At 43.6% G+C, this 24,068-nt stretch overlaps 1 long non-coding RNA gene across 1 annotated transcript; it reads left to right on the forward strand.

Annotated features, from left to right (window-relative positions):
* The first annotated feature begins 14,203 nt into the window (after positions 1-14,203).
* LOC132811439 (uncharacterized) lies at positions 14,204-23,473 on the forward strand. The gene is made up of 3 exons (XR_009643259.1): positions 14,204-14,300; positions 15,597-15,636; positions 16,803-23,473. It is a non-coding gene; the product is annotated as an uncharacterized LOC132811439 (long non-coding RNA).
* Positions 23,474-24,068: the final 595 nt, after the last annotated feature.

The raw sequence follows: 24,068 nt of genomic DNA on the forward strand, positions 1-24,068 counted from the left end.
CTTGTACACTCCAGTGAGAAAAGTCCCAGTCGCTCCAGCCTCTTCCGGTAACTCAAGGCCTACTTTCTCAGCAACTTCCTGGTAAATCTCTTCTGAACCCTCTCCAGCTAAATGATATCCTTGCAATAACAGGGTGACCAGAACTGGACACTATAGAGGACTCACCAGCATCCTGTCCACCCTGAACATAATATCCCAACTGCTGCTGAACCACTGTATATATAGATGATGCCTGAATCCCAAGGTCTCTGTTCTACAGCACTACCCAAGGCCCTAATTTTAATTGTATAAGTCTTGCCTTTGTTTGTTTTCACAAAGTGCAATACCTCACACTTATCTTAAACTCCATCTGTCGCTCTTCAGCCCATTAACCCATTTGATGACGATCTCTTTGTATTCTAAGATTGTTCAATGTACCATCAATGTTGGTGTCAACCGCAAACTTGTAAAACATTCTTTCTGTGTTCTTATCTAAATTTTTAAAACAAATGACTGACAAAAGTGGGCCCAGCCCCGATCCCCGTGGAACCCTGCTGGTCACAGGCCTCCGAAACAAAACCCTCCCTCCACCGTCACTCTCTGTCTTCTGCCTTTCAGCCAATTGTGCATCCACTTGCCAAGCTCACCCGGAATCCCATGGGATCTAACTTCACTAATTAGTCTACAATGCGGAACCTTGTCAAAGGATTTACCAAAGTCTAAGTAAACAATGTTAACCCCTCTGCCCTCATCAATTTTCTTGTTTACCTCTTCAAAAATCTCAATCAAGTTTGTGAGACACAATATCACTTGCACAAAACCATGCTGACTATCTCTAGAGTCATAGAGCCATAGAGATGTATAGCATGGAAACAGACCCTTCAGTCCAACCCATCCATGCTGACCAGATATCCCAACCCACTCGAGTCCCACCTGCCAGCACCCGGCCCATATCCCGCCAAACCCTTCCTATTCATGTACCCATCCAAATGCCTCTTAAATGTTGCAATTGTACCAGCCTCCACCACTTCCTCCAGCAGCTCATTCCATACATGTACCACTCTCTGTGTGAAACATTTGCTCCTTAGATCTGCTTTATATCTTTCCCCCTCATCCTAAACCTATGCCCTCTAGTTCTGGACTCCCCGACCCCAGGGAAAAGACTTTGCCTATTTATCCTATCCATACCCTTCATAATTTTGTAAGCCTCTGTAAGGTCACCCCTCAGCCTCTGATGCTCCAGGGAAAATAGCCCCAGTCTGTTCAGCCTCTCCATTTAGCTCAAATCATCCAATCTTGGCAACATCCTTGTAAATCCTTTCTGAACCCTGTCAAGTTTCACAACTTCTTTCCAGTAGGAAGGAGACCAGAATTGCACACAATCTTCCAACAGTGGCCTAACCAATGTCCTGTACAGCTGCAACATGACCCCCCCCCCCCCCCCCGGCTCCTGTATTCAATACTCTGATCAATAAAGGAAAGCATACCAAATGCCTACTTCACTATCCTATCTAACTGCGACTCCACTTTCAAGGAGCTATGAACCTGCACTCCAAGGTCTCTTTGTTCAGCAACACTCCCTAGGACCTTACCATTAAGTGTATAAGTCCTGTTAAGATTTGCTTTCCCAAAATGCAGCACCTCGCATTTATCTGAATTAAGTTCCATCTGCCACTTCTCAGCCCATTGCCCCATCTGGTCAAGATCCTGTTGTAATCTGAGGTAACCTTCTTTGCTGTCCACTACACCTTCACTTTTGGTGTCATCTGAAAACTTACTAACTGTACCTCTTATGCTCACATCCAAATCATTTATGTATATGACAAAAAGTAGAGGACCCAGCACCAGTCCTTGTGGCACTCCACTGGTCACAGGCCTCCAGTCTGAAAAACATCCCTCCACCACCACCCACTGTCCTCTCCCTTTGAGCCAGTTCTGTATCCAAATAACTGGTTCTCCCTGTATTCCATGAGATCTAATCTTGTTGATCAGTCTCCCATGTTGACTATCCCTATTCATTCCTTGCCTCTCCAAATGCATATAAATCCCAAATTTCAGAATTATTTTCAACAACTTATCCACCACTGAAGTCAGACACACAGGTCTGAAGTTCCCAGGCTTCCCCTGACATCCCTTCTTGAACATTAGTCACTCTCCACTCACTCAGCGTCTCACTCGTATTTATAGATGATACAAATGTTTCTGCAAGGTGCCCAGCAATTTCATCTTAACTTCTGACAAAGTCCTGGGATTCATGAGATCAGGGCTCAGAGATTTATATTTTCAAAGACCTCCAGCCCTTCCTCTTCTGTAATGCAAACGGTTTTCAAAACATCAATATTTATTTCTCAGCGTTCTCTCACCTCCACTTCTCTCTCCACAGTAAAAACTGACAACAAATATTCACTTAAGATCTCTTCCAGCTCTTGAGGTTGAATACAAAGGCAATCTCTTTGCCCTATACTCTGTCTCTTGTTGCTGTCTTGGTCTTAATGTATTTATAGAATCCCTTTGGATTATCCTTAACCTTATTTGCTGAGGCTATCTCATGTCCTTTCTTTGACTTCCTGATCGCCCTCGTATGAATGCCCCGACACTCATTATATGGTGCAAGAGATCCATTTGGATCCAGTTGTTTATATTTAGTGTACGATTCTCTCCTATCCCTGACTGGAAACTCAATCCCTTTGTTCACACATTGTTCCCGAAAGCAGTACAGTTGAAACCGTCCTTTGTGAATGGTCTTTTCTGTCTCAGAAGAGGACACAGTGATCCAAGAATCTGAATCCCTCTTCAGCCATTGATTTGTCTCCTTTATCCTTTTGTTCCCTCATCTGAGCTTGGCTTTGGGAGTAAACCAGAGATTATTACTTTTGTGGGTCTGTTTTTTAATCTTCGACCTAACCTTTGATATTACTTTGTGAAGACTTAATCTTTTCCCTAACTATGTCATTCCCATCAATGTGTACAAAAATATCTGGTTTCTCATTATTCCCTTTAACAGTATGCTTCAAACATTTTGCAATGTCCTTAATCCTAGCACCAAGAAAACAGTCTAATATCCTAGATCCATGCTCACTGCTGCAGAACCTCCTGTCTGTCGCCTTGACAGGAGAATCACCTACAACAATTATTCTTTTAAATGTTGTCAAATCCCTTTGAACATAAGGTTCATTTTTAGCGCCCGAGATCTGACTGTCCCTTCTAATTTCCTCTGAGAGATTATCCTTTCAACAGTCCGAGAGATTTCTGAACTACCTTCTTACCTTTCCTGACAGTCATCCTATCTGACTGATCCTGCTGTGTTATCACCTCTCGAAATCTACTGGCCATCTAACTCTGTGTCTCTTGTATGTCCTCAATGTCATTAAGTCAAAAAAGAAGCAACTTACACTGACATTTTAACTCTAAAATAAACTACATTTCTTTATCAAAAGAGCTAATATTAAGCACAAGTGGTCAGCAGACAGCTATCAATGTTCTGATTAAAAATAAAATCCCACTCCAGAGCCAACCACGTGTTAACCTGTCCAAGAGTTCTGTGACCACAACTTGGTTTGAAACAAAACTTCCCTCAGCAATGATTTTCCATCAGCAAAACTTCCCACAGCCCACATGTGGGCCTATCCAAAAAGTCCATTGATAGGACTCTGTTTGATAAAATAAATTGTGCCTGTCCATTTTGGGAATTTCTTTTGTGTTATTGAATATAAAATAACTAAAAGTGAATCAAACAAAAAGCTTTTCTGACTGAAATGTAATAAATGTAAGAAAGCTGGAAGTAAATTTGAAAATAAATCTGAATCTCAGGAGCAGCTGCAAGACCCACACTCCTCTCAGTCCACTGTCATTGATCATTTTATTTCTGAAGAAGTGTCACTGGACCCAAAACATTAACTTTACTTTCTCTCCACAGATGTCACCATACCTGCTGAGTTTTTCCCACAATTTCTGTTTTTGTCTCTGCCATCCTTACTTGGTCAGGTCTCTCCAGGACAGGGGTGGACAGTACATCAGGATTGAAGAAGGGTGTTCACTGTGTCAGGTCAGTGGAAGTGAGTGTATGTCCTGGAGGTTGGGCCAGGGGCTGTGTGAGGAACAGCACTAGATCCCATGATTTCTGTCCCTAGCCCTATCTACACGTGAATGCTGACCCACTGAATTATATTTGCCGCTGGGTAAGGAATCTTCTATGATGCTGGGGACATCTTCTGGGTCAAGTTAGGTGTGAATGCCACAGCCCTATTATTTGCACTGATGAGCAGGGCCCCCCCTCATTGAGGATGGGGATATTTGTGGAGACTCATATTCCTGTTAGTTGCTTAATTGTCCTCACCCATTCATAACTGCATGTGACAGGTCTGCTGAGCTTATATCTGATGCACTGACAGTGGAATCACTTCCCCCAGAGCATCAATTGTGGTTTATGCTGTTTGACACAGAAGTAGTTTTAGAGCTGACATCTCATTTTCAGGTTTGCTGGTGATGTTCCTGGCATCACCTCCTGCATTGTTCATTGAACCAGAATTGATGTTCTGACTTGATTGTAATGGCTGAGTGGGGGAGAATTACATGCCATGAGCTTACAGATTGTGTTACAGCTCACTCTGCTGTACTGATGGCCCACAGTGTCTCAGGGATCCCAGTCTTGACTTGCTCGATCTGTTCAAAGTCTGTCCCATTTAACACAGGCCTAGTGCCATACATGGTGGGGATGTACCTCAGTGTGAAGATGGGAATTTGTCTCCACGGGACTGTGTGATAGTTACTCCTCCCAATTCTATAATAGGCAGATAGACGACTGAGGACAAGGTCAAGCTTTTCTCTCTTGTTGGTTCCCTCACCACCCGCCACAGACCCAGTCCAAGAGCTATGTCATTTCAGATTCCACCAGCTCAGGCAGTAGTAAAGCTGCTGAGTCTGTCTTGGTGTTGGACAGTGACGTCTCCCACCCAGAGTACATTCTGTGCCAGTGTTGACCTCAGTGCTTCCTCCAAGTGGTGATAAACATGATCAGAAGCCTGGGAGTGGGGGGAATGTGGCAGTGGGTAGTCATCCAGAGATTCCCTTGCTCATGTTTGACCTGATGTCATCGGACTTCATGATAATGTTTCGAGTTCAGAAAATTCTGCTCAGCAACTGCTGTCTGATTGGTTGAACTGTGCTGTTACAAAGTTATATATTCCTGGAGTCTCTGAAAGTGGAAAGTATCTGGGGCCTACAGAGAGAAAGCAGCCAGCTCTGCCTCTCCCCCATCACTGGAGAGAAAAGCAGAGAAAACACAAGTAATCTGGAAAGAAAGAAGTCACATGTGAAAAGTTCTAAGTTCTCCTGAATGGCCGTTGAATTTGAAGCATAACCATCACTGTCCGGAACACAGCATCTCATTCCTGCTACAAAAAACACAAGAACTGTGAGAGAGAACGATCCTTCCATCTTGTGGTCAGGACTTTTATTTTCAGAGTTTTGTTTACCCTGTTACCCTGTCTACATTCTTTTGTCACTCATATAAATCGTCTATCTTTTCTCTGTCTTAAGTGTGTGTGTGTGTGTGTGTGTGTGTGTGTGTGTACGTGGCTTTGAAGGGATGCTGTTTCGGAGCATTAATTAGGTATCCATTTCTTTCACTGCTCTTATTACTGGAATTATTCATTCATGGAATTATTTAACTGTTACTGAAGAATCCTGGTGTTGCTCAGTTCTGTCCTGAGTAACAGTCTGTCAGGCACTTTGGGTGTTGGGGTCATCCTATTGGGATTCTTGTACATTTGTGTAGCTCCTGATAATGTGTGGATCAGTAGGACATGTTCAGCCATAACATGAATCATTGAGTTTAGTAAGGAGTGATGAAGATGATTGATGAATGGAGAGTGGTGGACATGGCCTAAATGGACTTCAGCAAGGTATTTGACAGGGTTCTGCATGATAGACTGGTTAACAAGGTTAGATCACATGGAATACAGGGGGAACTAGCCATATAGATACCTAACTGGCTTGAAGATAGGACACAGAGTGTGGTGGTGCAGGATTGCTTTTTAGACTGGAGGCCTGTACCCAGCGGTGTGCTGCAAGGATCGGTGCTGGATCCACTGCTTCTTATCATTTATATAAATGGCTCAGATGTGAATATCAGAGAAATGGTCAGTAAGTTTCCAGATGACACCAAAATTGGAGGTGTAGTGAACAGCAAAGAAGGTTATCACAGAGAACAATGGGACTTTGATCAGATGGGCCAATGGGCTGAGGAGTGGCAGATGGAGTTTAACTTAGATAATTTTGAGGTGTTGCATTTTGTTAAGGCAAATCAGGGCAGGACTTATACACTTCCTGGTAAGGTACTGGGGAGTGTTGCCAAACAAAGAGACCTTGGAGTGCAGGTTCATTGTTCTTTGAAAGTGGAGTCAAAGGGTAGACTGGTTAATGAAGGAAGCATTTGATAAACTCACCTTTATTGATCAATGCATTGAGTACAGGAATGAGGAGGTCTTGTCATGGCTGTACAGGATGTTGGTTGGCCCACTTTTGGAATACTGCATTCATTTCTGGCCTCCCTGCTATAGCAAAGATGCTGTGAAACTCAAAAGAGTTCAGAAAAGATTGAGGAGAATGATACCAGGCCTGAAAGGCTTGAGTTGTGGGCGAAGCTGAATAAGCTGGGGCAAGATTCCCTGGAGTGTTGGTGGCTGACGGGTGACCTTAAAGGTGTTCATCAAATCGTAATTTAAACATGATAAATAGTCAAGGTCTTTTCTCCAGGGTACGGGCGTCCAAAACTAGAGGGCACAGGTTTAAGGTGGGAGGGGCAAGATTTAAAAGGGACCGAAGGGACACCGTTTTCATGCAGAGTGTGGTGTGAGAATGAAATGAACTGCCAGGGGATGTGGTAGAGGCTGGTATAATTATAACATTTAAAAGGCATCTGGATGGTATATTAATAGGAAGGGATCTGAGGGGTATTGGCCAAATATGGCAAATGGGACAAGATTTATTCAGGATATCTGATGGGCATGGGCAAGTTGGACTGAAGGGTCTGTTTCGGTGCTGCACATCTCTGTAACTTCCCTTTCACACTTTATACTGGTTTTGTCCAACTCAGGGTCTCCCTTTGCCATTGATGTGGGAGTTTTAGAGTTGAATCTGTTGCTGTGGGACTGGAGTCACATGCAGGTCAGACTGGGTAAGGACGGTATTTCCCTTTTCTAAAGAACATCAGTGAACCAGATGGATTTTTTCCAACAATTGATCATGGTTTCATGGTTCCCATTAGATTGGTGTTTAATTCCTGATGTAATAACTGATTTGAATTTCCAGCAGCTGCCATGGTGGGAACTGAAACTCTGTCCCCAGTGTATTGGATTGCTCATGAATTTACATTACTATTTGTTCACTCCCTCTCATTATAGCTGTTTAACCTGTTCTCACTAAATAACATACTCAGAATAGAGTCTCCAAGTTTCACTTCCACACACTGATGTCTGTGTTCAGACACTATCTCCCTCTCTCTCTCTCCCTCTTCCCTCACAGTGGTTTCTGTTAATGGTTGGTCAATGACAGTCGCGGATGGAGTGAGGGCTGAGGAAGGAGGCTCCGCTGTCTTACCCTGCAGCTTCACCCACCCTGACACTCACCTCACACTCACCGGCTCCATCTTATGGTACAAGGCGGAAACATGGGTTTTTTCTTTAAGTGTACATATCCTGGTCCAGACCATTCCCAGGGTGAGCTGTGTGAGAATGTGACACAGCACGAGGGTGGGAATCGATTCAGATTCGTGGGGGGTCTCACCAACCACAATGTCTCAATAATGATGAAGGGACTGAGCCAGGAGGATGCTGGTCCCTATTGTGTAGAGCTCAATATTGAGAATTTTCAAACAAAGTCTCCAACAACGCTGGAAGTTGAAGGTAAGGAACAATGTTAGGATGGTGTCACTGCCCCGATAGCTCAATGGGAACAGACTCCACCTGGACCGGGAGCTCTCGGGTTGGCTCCTTCTCTTGGGCTCTTTCAGTTGGTCTCAGGCAGGAGGCAGTGAGAAGGAGAGAGAGAGAGATGAGGCTGGGATTTATGGACCATTCCATCACCGTGTCTGAAACTCCCCATGGTATCCCATCAACTCCCTAATTTGTTTTTGAAGATGTCAGGACATGATAAGAATGTGGTTGGAAAAGGAAATGGGATTTACAGGTTTCAGAAATGGAGGTGTTGAGAACTGAGGCAGGTAGCCCATAAGATATAGGAACAGAGGAAGGCCATTCAGCCCATTGAGTCTGTTCCACATTCAGTGAAATCATGACTGTGATGATAAACGTCAATTCCCCATTCTTGCTTTATCTTCACAATCCCTGATTCCGTGAATGATTAAAAATTTGTCTGTCTCAGCCTTGACTATTCTCAATGACCCAACATTAACTGCTCTCTGTGGTAAAGTAGTCCAGAGATTCACTACCCTCTTAGAGAAAACATTCCTCTCATCTGAAATGTGTAACCCCTCATTCTGAGCTGATGCCCTCTGTTCCTGACAAAGGGGGACAACCACGCTGCATCCACCTTATCAAGCACTCGAAGCATCTTTAATGTCTCAATTTGGTCACTTGTCATTCTTCTGTAATCCATCAAGCACAGGCTCAATCTTGTCAAACGCTGCCCATAAGACAGCCCCTCCCGACCTGGCATCAACCAATTGAATCTTCTCTGGCCTGCCTCCAATGCCAGTTTCACTTTCCTTTGATAAGGGACCAAACCTATCCACAATATTCCAGCTGTGAACTAACTAGTGTCTGGTAAAACCTCCCCACTTTAAAATTCGATTCCATTTGAAATAAAGGTGAGCATTTCATTGACCTTCCCTACTCTCTGCTGAATGTTTTTGTGAAATTTGCATGTTCTTCTGTTCTGGAACTTTCTGCAGGCTTTCTCTGTTTCACGAATATTCAGCCTCTCTATTCTTTGTGCCAAATGTATGACCTTACATTTTCCACATTATATTCCAATTGCTAAGTTTTTCTCACTTATTTAACCTGTCAACATCTCTCTACAGCTACACTGACCTCATCCAAATCATTAATGTATATTATAATAAATGTGGCCCCATCTCAGATCCTGTGATACACCACTAATTACAGTTTGCTGGCTGGATATCACTCCCACCTTATCCCAACTCTCTGTTTTCTATCAGTTTGTGTAACCAACAGAACTGAGGTGTAATCTAGGTAGCTGTGGGAGTCAGTCGGTTTATAGTAGATGTCCGTGTTGATTCGGTCGCCCGAGATAGAAATGGAGAGGTCTAGGAAGGGGAGGGAGGAGTCTGAGACGGTCCAGGTGAATTTGAGGTCAGGGTGGAAGGTGTTGGTAAAGTGGATGAACTGTTCAACCTCCTCGTGGGAGCATGAGGCATCGCCGATACAGTCATCGATGTTGTGGAGGTAAAGGTGGTGGGTGGTGCCAGTGTAGTTGCGGAAGATGGACTGTTCCACATATCCTACGAAGAGACAGGCATAGCTGGGGCCCATGCGGGTGTCCATGGCAACCCCTTTGGTTTGGAGCTGTGGAGCCATAATCTATCTTGTTACAAGTCTGCTATTGTTCCTCATCTGTTTTTGCTGCTAAACTGTTTCTGCAGCTCACTCCAGCCAGTTCTGCCCCCATTCCCTTCGATAAGCTAAGCACAGCAGCTGCCAACCCAAGCTCCTCCCCCTCAAACTGAATATTCAATGCTATCGTGTTATGGTGACAGATTCCAGGGTATCTTTCACTCTGTCATCAGTTATTAAGCCTGAATCATGACACATCACCAAACCCAAACTAGCCTGATCCCTGGTTGGATCCACATCACATTGTTCTCAGAGACTGCCTTCAATATGTCTCTGAATTCTTCCTCATGGCTCCCTCTGCTAATCTGACTATCCCAATGTGCACGAAGATTCAAGTCACCCATGATTAATGAACTGCCTCTGTTACATGCCTTTACTATCTGCTGATTTATTCCCTTCCCCACTGTGACAATACTGCTCCTTTGACAAGGATATTCTGTTCTTGGTTTATTGAGAGGGGTTGTAAACAGAGAAGTTTTAGGGCCTATTTGATTATAGATAACAGATACTGCCTCAGGAAATAGGCTTTCAAATTAAAACAGAAAAGAATTATGCAATGAAAGGGAAGTGGCCAGTTAACCCAGCTTAACTTTTTCTGGTTTGGTTTGGTTCAGCAAGCAGTCAGTTTTTGGAGGTTGCTGGTCAAAGAAACAGCTCCATATTGATCCTCTCTCTCTCTGACATCTCTCCTGTGTGAACCAGGGTTTGACTGTAGCTTTTTTGCCAAGAGAGTGTTTATGGGGACGTTCCAAGCATTTGGAACAGCATCATTAAGTTGCAATCGAGGCGATTGGGTTTTTAAATAGTTCTGGGATTCAAATGTGTTTTTCTTTTGTTCATGTGTGAATAAATACTGTTTTGTTTAAAAGTGAGTGGTTGGGCCATATGCATCTCTCCTGGATTATCCAATCGACATTTGCATAAAACAACTCAATAAGTTAGGGTCTGGGCGAATTTCCTGAAGTGTTTTGAGGGGGTGTGGCCTGGTCCATGACACCCACCATTTAGCTACTGCTATGGGACCCATGGTTTACTCCCACAACATCTTATTTCCGTTTTTGTTCCTTATGGAAGGAACCATAAGGAAGGCTGATCCATACAATTATAGAATTAGACAGGATGGAAGAGGCCCTTGAGCCATACAGTCTACACCAACAAAAACATCACTGTCAGTCTGCACCTGTCCAACCTTCCAGCATTTGGTCCATAGCCTTGTATGTTACATAGAACACAGAACAGTACAGCACAGTATAGACCCTACAGCCCACGATGTTGTGCTGACCATTTATCTTAACCTTAGATCAAAATATCCTCCACACCCTCAATCTTCTGCCATTCTTGTGTTTGTCCAACAGTCGTTTGAATATCCCTAATGTTTCTGACTTTACTACCACTGCCTTCCACATATCCACCAGTCTCTGCATAAATAAACTACCTCTGACATCTCCCCAATACCTTCCTCCAATCACCTTAAAATGATGACTCCTTGTGACAGTCATTTCTGCCTTAGGAAGAGTCTCTGGCTATCTACTCTGTCTATGCCTCTCATTACCTTGTATACCTCTATCAAGTCACCTCTCTTCCTGCTTCTCTCCAGTGCAAAAAGCCCTCACTCACTCAACCTCTCTTCATAAGACAAGTCGTCCAATCCTGTGAGTATCCTGGCAAATATCCTCTGAACCCTCTCTAAAGCATCTACTTCCTTCCAGTAATGGGACAACCCAGAACTGGACATAATATTCCAAGTGTGGTCTAACCAGGATTTTATAGAGCTGAAGCAAAACCTCGCGGCTCTTAAACTCAATTCCACCTGTTAATGAAAACCAAACACCATCCGCCTTCTTCACAATGCTATCCACTTGGGTGACAACATTGAGGGATCGATGTACATGGACCCCAAGATCCTCTGTTTCTCCACACTGTCAAGAATCCTGTCTTTAACCTTGTATTCAGCATTCAAAGTCGACCTTCCAAAATGCTCCACTTCACATTTATCCAGGTTGAACTCCATCTGCCATTTCTCAGCCCAGATCTGCATCTGCCAATGGCTTGTTGTAGCCTCCAACAGGACTCTACACTCACTACAACACCACCGGCATCGGCAAACTTACTAACCAACCCTGACAGGTCTTCATTCATGTCATTTATAATAACTACAAAGAGCAGAGGCCCAAGAACAGATCCCTGTGGAACATCACTGGTCACTGACTTCTCGGTGGAATACTTTCCATTCACTATCACTTGCTGTCTTCATTCAGCAAGCCAATTTTGTATCCAGACAGCCACATCTCCCTGTGTCTCATACCTACTAACTGTCTGAATTAATTGACTATCAAATGCCTTATTGAAATCCATAAAAACCATACCCAATGCTCAACCTTCCACAATTTATCTCATCACATCCTCAAACAACCCAATCAGGCTTGTGAGGCATCACCTGACCCTCACAAAGCCACGCTGACAATCTTTAATCAAACTTTGTTCTTCCAAATAGTCATAAATCCTTTCCAGGAAGTTGCTTACCACAGACATCAGACTGACAGGTTTGTAATTCCCAGAGATTTTTCTATTCCTTTTCTCGAACAGAGGAATAACACTCGCCTCCCTCCAATCATCCATTACTACTCCCATGGAGAGTGAGGATTCAGAGATCATCACCAGAGGAGCAGCAATCTCATTCCTCGCTTCCCATAGTAACCTTGGATATATCTGATCCGGCCCTGGATACTTATCTCTCTTGATGCTTCCCAGAATTTTTACCATTTTGATGTTCGTCCTTCCTCAGCTGCTCAAGGAAATGTCTCAGTAGTGAGTGGGACAGAGGAAGATTCAGTTACTTTATCCTGTATCTTCAGGAGCTGGGACTCCCACGCCCCTGACCACTGTTACCTGGATGAGGAAGGAGGCCTCCCAACACTTCATTACATTTACAGCCCAATCACAAGGAACTTGGACAACTGTACACAGTGGAAATCGGTACGAGCTCATCGGGAACCCAGAGGAGGGAAACACCTCAAACTGATTCTCAGTATCTGATCTAGAAAGAGACACGGGTGTGGGTTTATGGTAAGAAATCATTCTGGATGGGAGACAACAATTGATCATATAATCGTTGGATGGTTAATCCAACACCCAGGTAATGTTCTGGGAGTAGGATTCAAATCCTACCATGGCAGATGGTGGAATTTGAAATTAATAAAATTCTCAAAGTAAGAGTCAAAAGCTGACTATGTGACCACTGTTTATTGTTGTAAAAACCCATCTGGTTCACTAATGATCTTTCGTGAAGGGAACTGTCATCCTAACCTGGCCTGGCCTACTTGTGACTCCAGACACACAGCAATGTGGTTTATTCTTAACTAATAGGGATGAGTAATCAATGCTGCCCTACCCAATGTCCTTCTCATCCTGTAATTTAATGAATATGAAGAAGTATTCCGTCTGTAGAGGGTGTACAGTGAGAGTGCAGCAGGTTCTGTGAATTTTTAATGATTTGGTCATTGAAACTAAAATATTACCCCTGTTTCTCTCCATAGGTGGGGTCTGGCCTGCTGAGTATTTACAGCATTTTGATTTTTATTTCAAATTTCCAACATCTGCAGTATTTTGCTTTTGTGTTTGAAATTTGACTTTTTAAACATTTAATGTAATTTGATGTGTTGATCCTTTTAGGTACATTCTGATGTCAGTATTGAAAGGCATTGACACACTCAGAATATTCAGTTCAATCTTCAAACGATCCAAAGTTAAACTGACAATGGGATCATCTCCTCGAGCAGGAAGGTGCTGCAGAGTAATGTGTCCCTCTTGGTTACAATGAAAGTGTTCACACCTTCATCGGGAATAGTTCCATCAGTGCAAGTACATTCCCCCAGTTTCTGTCTGACTGTGTGAGGCATCACAGCCACATGGGACCTATCCTAGCCCTGCATTCACACATGGGTTATAAAAGGAGATAGTGGTATACTGCTGCTGTCACTGGGCAACTAATCCAGACACTCATGTCTGGGGCCATGAGTTCAAATCCTACCACGGCGGAAGGTGAAAGATAAATGAAATTTTAAACATTTGGAATTTAAATGAAAAAGTAACCTTATGGTCACATGTGACCACTGTTGACAGTTGGGAAAGTTCATTTGAATCAGTCAGGTCCTTTACAGTATGAAATCTGCCTTCCTTACTTGGTCTGGCCTACATGTAGGACACAGGACAGGGTGGGATGGTAGATCAGTGCTCAGTAATGGGTGCCCTTGTGTTGGTGAGTCAAGACTGGGTCCAGGAAATACCCTGCAGAATGTTTTAAAGTATCCATCTAACCTTATATTCTGTATCACAGAATTAAGCAGTTGCCTCCTTCAGGAGTTGTTCTGAACTGCAATGCACTGCCTGAAAGGCCAATGGAAATAGATTTAATAGAGTGATCTTTCAGGCGATAATTGGGTAAGTATTTGGAGGGGAGCACATTCCTGGTCTGTGGGAAACAGCAGGTGAGAGTGTTGAACTGGTTTGCCCCATTACAGAACATCCTGTTTGTACATTTCACCTCTTGCTCTGTAACCCTGCTGCAAGTTTCACTGCAGCAACATGGAGGGATTCCTGAATAATGCTGTTCTTGCTGTTTTACAGTGAACAGGACTGAGCCCACCACTGTATATCTGCCAGTCATTCCAACACTTCTCATCCTGCCCATCTGCTTCATAATCTTCATCAACTTCAGCAACAAAGGAGGTGGGTTCATGGAGAATGAGGTTTGATAAAACAGTATGGTTCTGTCATAACAAGAGGGAGGGGTGCACAGGAGATTCACCAGGATGTTGCCTGGGATGGAGCCTTGTTGTGAGTGATTTAACATTGAGGCTGTTTCACAAGGAGATCCATTTAAACCCATTCCATTGAACTCTGATGGATCAATCCCCATTCTCCTCCCATCACTGTTGAATCTCAATGCGCTAAAATATCTTTTCATTCACTCCCATTTGACAGAATCACAACAACCCACATCTTTTGCATTCATTCCCACTTTGTACAGACTCTCAAACAGAACAGAAAGGAAGTTGCAGTTCACCACATTATTCTTATGTGATTTATTGTTCAAGTGGCTTTTGAGAGTTTGCTGGATAAAGGCATAGACACGGTGGCTCAGATAGTCTGAGTAACAGAGCTATATTTGGGGAGGAATGGTAACATGGACTCCTCTTCTGGCCTGTGCAGTGAGTGCAATGTTCAGGCACTGATCTGTTTTGGGACTGCCCTCATTACTTGTCTTTGCTCTGGCTGAACAAATTGAACAGGCAGGATGTCTGAGGAATATTGAAGGCCTCAGAATCCTGAGCTCAGTTATGTCAGTGCTGAAGACCTTGAGACGTTTAAATTCTGATCCTTATCTTCATGGCCTCTCCCTCCGTTTCTTTGTCAGTTGCATTTTGGCTTCATAGAGAGAAGTTTTGATACAGGAGCAGGAATGTCTTGCTGTAATTGTACAAGGTCTTGGAGAAACCACACCTGGAGGACTGGGTGAGGTTCTGGTCCCCTTATGGGAGGAAGGATGTTCTGGCATTGGACAGAGTGCAATGAAGGTTTCTCAGACAGACTCCTGGGATTTCAGGGCTGATGTATGAAGAGAGATTGGATCGGTTCGGATGGTATTCACTGGAGTTTGGAAAAATGAGGGGGATCTCAGGGAAATGTGTGAAATTTCAGTAAAACTCGACGAGGTAAATGTAGGAAAGATGTTTCCAGTGACCGGGGAGACAAAAACCAATGGTCACTGTCAAAGGATATGGGGTAGACCATTCAGGATTGACATGGAGAGTAGTCCCTTTGGAGTTACTGTGATCCTGTGGAGTTCTCTGTCACAGAAAGCAGTTGAGGCCAAAGCAAAGAATGTTTTTAAGAAGGCGTTAGAGTTCTTGAGGATAAAGGGATGAAAGTGTATGGGGGGAAAACATTTCCAATTGTGGAGACAATGTGACAAATTTGTTCATAATTTTACAAAATATTTATGAAACTTTTTTTTCTCTTCAGGGTGTTCACAGCAAATCAAGAGAACGACACCTTTGAAAAGGTAAGGTAGTCAGTGACTGACACGAGAGTAGCGGTAGAAATTCTCTGAGTCGAGAGTGTGGTGTTGGAAAAGCACAGCAGGTCAGGCAGCTTCCGAGGAGCAGGAGAATCGATGTTTCGGGCAAAAGCTCTTCATCAGGAAGCTCTCACTTTTGCTCTAGTTCAGGGTTGTATTGAATATCTCCTTTTCAGAGACAGAATGCAGCCTCCTGCTAATGATCTCCGAATGTGTTATTTTCCTGCTTACAAGTTGCTCAAACACTCACTGGGAAAATGAGAGGTAAATGACAGAGAAATAAATTCTGAACAGAATTGGTCAATTTCTGGCTGTTTGTAAGTTTTCAGCTCCAGGTTAATCTGAGAGCTCTATTCTGCAAATCAATCTACAATTCATCCTTGTATAAAACGAAAGTGTTCCCCATTTTTCTCACAGTGGTCACTTTGAGTTGTCATGGCTGTTTCATGGAGGGAAAGATTGGAATGTTATCACTTGCAGTGAGTGCTGAGGATAAAAAGGACCTTTTTTGTGAATCCTACTATTTCTCCCTTGCCCTCCGAGCAGCTGAATTTTCACTGGGTGGGAACGTGGTTTCCTGATCATCCCCCACTTTCCAAGATTTCCATGTTCTGTAGCATCCTCCAAAGTTACAGCAGATGGGAAGCCCTTGCAGGAATTTTCCCCACATCTCCAACACCCTCCCTCCCTGCCTTGTAACCAGTTGCTCAAAGCTGACCCTTGGGTGCTTTGGTACATTCTGGTACCAAGGCAGAACTGTTTCTGGTGGTGAATTCTTCAAGGGTGACATGGGTGAGTTGTGTCTAAATCTGAACATTTTGTTTATTCATTTGCCGGTCGTGAGCATCTCTGATTGGGCCAGCATTGACTACCTGTCCACAGTTGCCCTTGAGAAGGTGGGGGTGAGCTGCCTTCATGAACTGCTCCAGTCGGTGTTCTGGAGGTAAGAGCCACAGAGCCCTTAGGGAGGGATTTCCAGGATTTTGATCCAGCAACAGTTCCCCACCACCTTCTCATGGACAGCTAGGAGCAGCCAGCCCGACCCATGACCTGTGAGGGGATAAGCAAAAAGATAGGATTCTTGTTACTGTGACCTGGGGATTATGCCATTAGCTTCCTCTGAATATTAATGTTCCTTGTATGTATTTCAGGAATGATCCAGGGTCATCCAGCATTCCTGAGCCTCATCAGGCCCAGCAGCCGTTGGCCTCAGGTACTGGCTGTACTCGAACTGACCAATCACCATCCATTTCAGACACTGTAACATCGAGTGTGTGAAGCATCAACACAGTGGGCAGACATGCAGTGACAGAGTACCATCCTCACTGTACAGCCTGACCACTTTGGACTAACTCTCTTCCCATTCCGTGTGACCCAGTGAAAAGCAGCATGTTTCCCATTGAGAGCATCACTACTTTTCTTTTGGTTTCTTCACTTTTGGTTTGGAACTGTGATTTTAAAGTTGAGAATTAAAGTTTGAAAAATAGGTTGTTTGACAAAAGATGAGAGAAGAAAAGGGAAACATTGCTGTTGGAATATGGTCTGGAAAACTAACGCAGGTTAATTCAAGGTCATTGTCATTGTCATCGGTGATTACTCACTCATGAGTGTTATCATCTACTGAGGAAATTTGTACCCCTTTTCATAGGTTCTGTGGGTCTTTGTGTGAATCCTGGAGCCACATCTCCAACCACATATTTGTTGTGTGTTTCTTAGATGTGGAACAAAGAACAAAGAAAATTACAACACAGGAACAGGCCCTTCAGCCCTCCAAGCCTGTACTGCTCCAGATCCTTTGTCTAAACCCGTCACCTATTTTCTAAGGATCTGTACCCCTCTGCTCTCGCCCATTCATGTCTCTGTCTCGATACATCTTAAATGTATCATGCCCACCTCTACCACCTCCGCTGGCAACCCGTTCCAGGCACTCACCACCAATCTGCGTAAAGAACCTTCCACACATATCTCCCTTAATCTTAGAACATAGAGCATCGAACAGTACAGCACAGAACAGGCCCTGCAGCCCTCAATGTTGTGCTGACCTGTAAAATATTCTAAGCCCGTCTGCCTACACTATCACATCATTATCCATGTGCTTATCCAAGGATTGTTTAAATCTCCCTAATGTGGCTGAGTTAACTACATTAGCAGGTTGGGCATTCCACACCCTTATCACTCTGAGTAAAGAACCTGCCTCTAAAATCTGTCTTAAATATATCACCCCTCAATTTGTAGTTATGCCCCCTCGTACAAGCTGATATCATTATCTGAGGAAAAAGGCGCTCACTTTCTACTCTATCTCATCCTCTGATCATCTTGTATGTCTCTATCAAATCCCCTCTTAGCCTTCTTCTTTCCAATGAGAACAGACTGAAGTCTCTCAGCCTTTCCTCATAAGACCTTCCCTCCAGACCAGGCAACATCCTGGTAAATTTCCTCTGCTTCTTTTCCAATGCTTCCACATCCTTCCTGTAATGGGGCGACCAGAACTGTACACAATATTCCGAGTGCAGCCACACTAGCATTTTGTACAGTTGCAGAATGACATTGCAGCTCCAGAACTCAATCCCTCTACCAATGAAACCTAACACACGGAATGCCTTCTTAACAGCACAATCAACCTGGGTGGCAACTTTCAGCGATCTATGTACATGGACTCCAAGATCCCTCTGCACATCCACACTACCAAGAATCTTTCCATTGACCCATTACTCTGCCTTCCAGTTATTCTTTCCAATGTGAACCACCTCATATTTTGCTGCAGTGAACCCCATTTGTCACCTCTCAGCCCAGTTCTGCAGTTTATCCAAGTCCCCCTGCAACCTGTAGCATTCTTCCACACTGTTCACCACTCCACCAATTCAGTGTCATCTGTAAACTTACTAACCCGTCCACCTATGCCTGCGTCTGAGTCATTTACAAAAATGACTTCCAATTAACCCTGTTGGACTATAACCTGGTGTTGTGTGATATTTAACTTTGTACACCCCAGTCCAACACCGGCATCTCCAAATTATAAAAATGACAAACAGCAGTGGTCCCAAAACAGATCGTTGTGGCACACCACGAGTAACTGGACTCCAGGCTAAATATTTTCCATCAACCATCACTCATTGCCTCCTTTCAGAAAGCCAGTTTCTAATTCAAACTGCTAAATCACCCTCAATCCCATGCCTCTGCATTTTCTCCAACAGACTACCATGTGGAACCTTATCAAAGGCTTTACTGAAGTCCATGTACACCACGTCAACTGCCCTACCCTCACCTACATGCTTGGTCACCATCTCAAAACATTCAATGAGGTTTGTGAGACATGACCTGCCCTTGGCGAAACCATGTTGAATATCTGCAATCAAATTATTGCTAGCTAGATGATGATAAATCTTATCTCTTATAATCTTTTCCAAAACCTTTCCTACAACAGAAGTCAGACTCACTGGTCTATAATTACCTGGTCATCCCTCCTGCCCTCCTTGATCAAGGGCACAACATTTGCAATCCTCCAGTCCTCTGGTTCTAAACCTGTAGACAGTGATGACTCAAATATCAAAGCCAAAGCTTCTGCTATCTCCTCCATAACTTCCCAGAGAATCCTTGGATAAATCCCATCCAGCCCAGGGGAACTTGTCTACTTTCACACTTTCTAGAATTGATCTTGTATCTCTTTCATCTCCTCTACAATGTTCTCCTTATCCTGAGTGAAAACCGATGAGAAATGTTCATTTAGCACATCTCTGATCTCCACAGGGTCCACACTCAACTTCCCACTTCTGTCTTTGACTGGCCCTATTCCTACCTTAGTCATCCTTTTATTCCTCACACATCTCTAGAAAGATTTAGGGTTTTCCTTTATTCTACCTGCTAAAAACTGATCATGTCCTCTCTTTGCTCTTCTTAACTCTCTTTAAATCTTTCCTAGCTAATCTGTATCTCTCCATCACTTCATCTGAACCATCTTGTCTCATCAACATATAAGCCTCCTTTTTGCAATTAACAAGAGATGCAATTTCTGTAGTAAACCACGGTTCCCTTACCTTACAACTTCCTCCCTGCCTGACAGGGACATACCTATCAAGGACACGCAATATCTGATCATTAAACCAGCTCCACATTTCTATTGTCCCCATCCCCTGCATTTTGATAACCCATTCTCTGCATCCGAATTCTTGACTAATTGTGTTCTTCTTGCCCTTGCCCCATCGATAAACCTTGACTTGTGGCATGTACCTATCGCTTTCCATCGTTAAACTAAACATAACTGAATTATGGTCACTCTCTCCAAAGTGCTCACTTACAACTAAATCAAACACCTGGCCTGGTTCATTACCATGCACCAGATCCAGTGTGGCCTCCCCTCTTGTCGGCCCCTCGACATACTGTGTCAAGAAACCCTTCTGTACACATTGGTCAAAAACTGATCCAACCGAAGTACTAGAGTTATAGCATTTCCAGTCAATGTTGGGGAAATTAAAGTCCCTCTTAATGATCACCCTATTCCTTTCACTCCTACCCAGAATCGTTTTGCCAATCCTCTCCTCCACTTCCCTGGAGCTCTGCAGAGACCTATAAAAAAAAACTCCCAGCAGTGTGACCTCTCCTCTCCTGCTTCTAACCTTAGCCAATACTACCTCAGGAGTAGTATGGTGTCAAAAGTTCTTTCAGCCACCATTATACTTTCCTTGATGAACAAGGCTACACCTCCCTCTCTTTTACCGCCTTGCCTGTTCTTAATGAATGATCTGAATTCTGAAAACCTGCAACATCCATTCCTCACCCTGGTCTATCCATGTATCCAAAATGGCCACAACATCGAAATCCCAGGTACCCATCCGTACTGCAAGCTCACCTACCGTATTCCGGATACTCCTGGCATTGAAGTAGACACACTTCAAACCAGCTTGCTGTCTGCCAGCACACTCCTGTGACCGTGTAATCCTGCCCGTGTCCTCCCCACTCTCATCCTCCTGTCTACTGGAACTACACTTCAGGTTCCCATCCCTCTCTTTAAACCCACCCAATCAGCACCAGCAAATTTTCCACCCAGGATATTAGTACCCCTCTGGTTCAAGTGAAGACCGTCCTGTTTGTGCAAGTTGCACCTTCCCCAGAATGAGCCCCAATTATCCAAGTACCTGAAACCCTCCCTCCTACACCATCTCTGTTCCCCTGATATCTCTCCATATTCCTTGCCTTGCTATCATGTGGCACAGGTAACAAACCAGAGATAACAAATCTGTTTGTTCTAGATCTCAGCTTCCACCCTAGCTCCCTGAAATCCTGCCTTACATCCCTATCCCTCTTTCTACCTATGTTGTTGGTCCCTACATAGACCACGACTTGCGGCTGGTCACTCTCTCCCTTCAGGACCCCAAAGATACGATCTGATACATCATAGACCCTGGCACCTGGGAGGAACACACCAACTGTGAGTCTCATCAATTCCCAACAAAAAGACTTTTCCCCTGTCACTTTGAACTCATGACGCCTCGTAACTGAGACCCCACTCCGGGAAAAAGCTTCTTGCTATCCACCCTGTCTATACCTCTCATGATTTTGTAGACTCAATCAGGTGCCCCTCAACCTCTGTCTTCCTAATGAAAATAATCCTAATCTGCTCAACCTCTTTTCATAGCTAGCACCCCATTATACCAGACAATATCCTGGTGAACCTCGTTTGCTCCCTCTCCAAAGCATCCACATCCTTTTGGTTACATGGCGACCAGATGGGTACATAACATTCCAAACATGGCCGAACCGAAATCTTATACAACCATAACCTGACCTACCAACTCCTGTACTCAATACCCAGCCTGATAAAGGAAACCATGCTGTATACCTTCTCGAGCAATCTATCGAACTGCATTGTAACCTTCAGGGGACAATGGATCTGAACACCCAGATCTCTCTGTGCATTAATTTTCAGCAGGGCTTGTCCATTTACCATAATGTTTGCTCTTGAATTGGATCTTCTAAAATGCATCACCTCGCATTTACCTGGATTAAACTCCATCTGCCATTTCTCTGCTCAACTCTCCAATTTATCTATATTCTGCTGAATTCTCTGACTGTCCCCTTCACTATCTGCTACTCCACCAATCTTAGTGTCACCTGCAAACTTGGAATGAGCTGACAGCGGAAGTCGTTGAGGTGGATAGATTATCAACATTTAAAAGGCATTTGGGTAAATACGTGTCCAGGAAAGGATTAGAAGGATATGGGTCAAGTGCAGAGAAATGGGGTTAGTGTGGACAGACATTTTGGTGGGCATGGACCATTTGGGGCAAAGGGCCTGTCTCTGTGCTGTAGGACTCCATGACTCTATAGCTCTATCTGCAGAAGCGATCTGTATTGACCAGTGACTTTGGAATTCAAGCAAGAGGTACATCCAATGTACCTGGAAGAGAACTCATCATCCAAGGATTTCATAAAGGCCTGACGTTTATCAGTAAAATGGTCATCAAACTGGAAAATCACAATTCTTTTATTTTTCTCATTTATCTTAACTCTGCATGTGTGTGTATGTCTGCACACATATTTGTGAGAGATGTCTGATTGGATGTTTATAATCAATGAAGATTGGGCTTAGGTGGTCGATATTAATTAGATTGCCTTATAGTTTTGGATATTGGTTTGCTCAGATAACAAATCTACATCCAGAACCTTAACCTGAACTACAAATTGACTCAAAACATGCTATTGCCTTATAGTTTATCTGTGCTCAGTTTTGTTCTTCAGAATGAATTGTTAATTTTTGTTAAAATTGTAGACTTGGTGTCCAAGATGTGTTCTTTGTCATGTCTCAGTCAGAATCATTCAGTCATTTTGAGGATCATTGAATGTTTTCTTTTCATTGTGTTGTGTATCCAGTGATAGTGAGGTGGGTTTGGTTTGGCTTCTATCCCTGTTTCATAACATTCCAGAAAGGGATCTGATTGGTTTCTTTAGATTATTATCTGAGCAATGAAGATTAAAACTCCTTTCCTCGGTCACTGGCTCTAGATGGATTCTTGAACAATAACCATTTCTGATTTTCTGAATCGTCAGGCCCGTTCCTTGCTGTTTCGAACTGTTTATGGCCGGTCTGTATGGATCAAGGAAAAGAGTCCAATCACACATCCCAAATGACTCCCATAGCTGGGCTGTTGAGGGGGCTCTGAAGATCAGGTTTATGCTCTGTTGAAATGGGGTTCAATTCTCACCACGGCAACTTGTGGAATTTAATTAATAAATCTGGAATTGAAGCCTTGTTCTTCCTGATGGTGGCCATCTGAATTATCATCATATGTTGCTCAAAAAAAACCCTGTTTCACTAATGTCCTTCAGGGAAACAAATCCACCATCTTTCCCCCATCTGCCCTCCAGGTAACTTCTGATCCCACTTCAAACTTCAGTGTGACCTTTTCGGACAGATTGAATGCAATGTGTCTGACTCTGTCCTTGTCTCTGAAATGGCCAAGCAAGCCTCACAGTTCAAGGACAGTTAGGGATGGGGAACAAATACTGGCCTTGCCAGCGAGACCCACATGCCTTGAACGAATTTTAAAAATCTACCTAATCTGTTTTCACTCTCTGCTCAGTCCCTGCACCCTCTAACACCTGGCCCTGCCTCACTTCACTCTCTCTACCCTTATTTCCCTTTGACCCTCCCCTAGCAACCAATATCCCACTTGCTCCAATCTCATCTCTGCAAGTGTAGGAGGTCTGCTTTGTTGATGTTACCTTTGCCAAGTGTGTGCTTATGCGATGCTGCTGTATTGGAGCAGTTGATGAGCAGTTGTTAAATAATATATTATTTTGTTAAGTATTTTATTAAAGGTAAAGTAATGCCAATTCTTTTTTTTCATTTGTATTTAAATTGTGATGTCAGAATAAATTGAGTTTTGCTGAAAGGTGAATAGTTTGACCAATGGAATCACATCTCGAGTGCAATGCCTTGAACTTGCATTTAAACAAGAAAGAAATTAGGATCAAAGCTATCTCCTTGATATGTTTTGAGGTGGTTTGATCTGGTCCATTACACTACACTTCGGATCTTCATATTCCCTGCAAGTACTGAAATTCTGTCCTGTCCACTTGAGTCCAGGTCATACACACAGCTCAAAAAGAGCCTTGTTTCAGCACACGTCCCTCCAGTCTGAAATACAAACACTCGCCGCAGTGAATTGAAAAAATGACAAAGAGCGGTGGATGTTGGAAATCAGAAACAAAAACAGAAATTGCTGGTGAAACCCAGCCCAGCACCTTCTGCAGGTGGGGGACACAGAGTCAGCACATGTTCCAGGATGGTCTAATCTGGTTAGTGAATACTTTGGAACACACATAGTCACACCAACATCTGACATCTTTTCTCTCACATACAGGGAAAGGACAATGATATTCATATACTAGTAAAAGGAATGACAGTCACATGTCTGTTT

Source organism: Hemiscyllium ocellatum, unplaced genomic scaffold, assembly GCF_020745735.1.
Source record: "Hemiscyllium ocellatum isolate sHemOce1 unplaced genomic scaffold, sHemOce1.pat.X.cur. scaffold_2207_pat_ctg1, whole genome shotgun sequence".
Lineage (NCBI taxonomy): Eukaryota > Metazoa > Chordata > Chondrichthyes > Orectolobiformes > Hemiscylliidae > Hemiscyllium > Hemiscyllium ocellatum.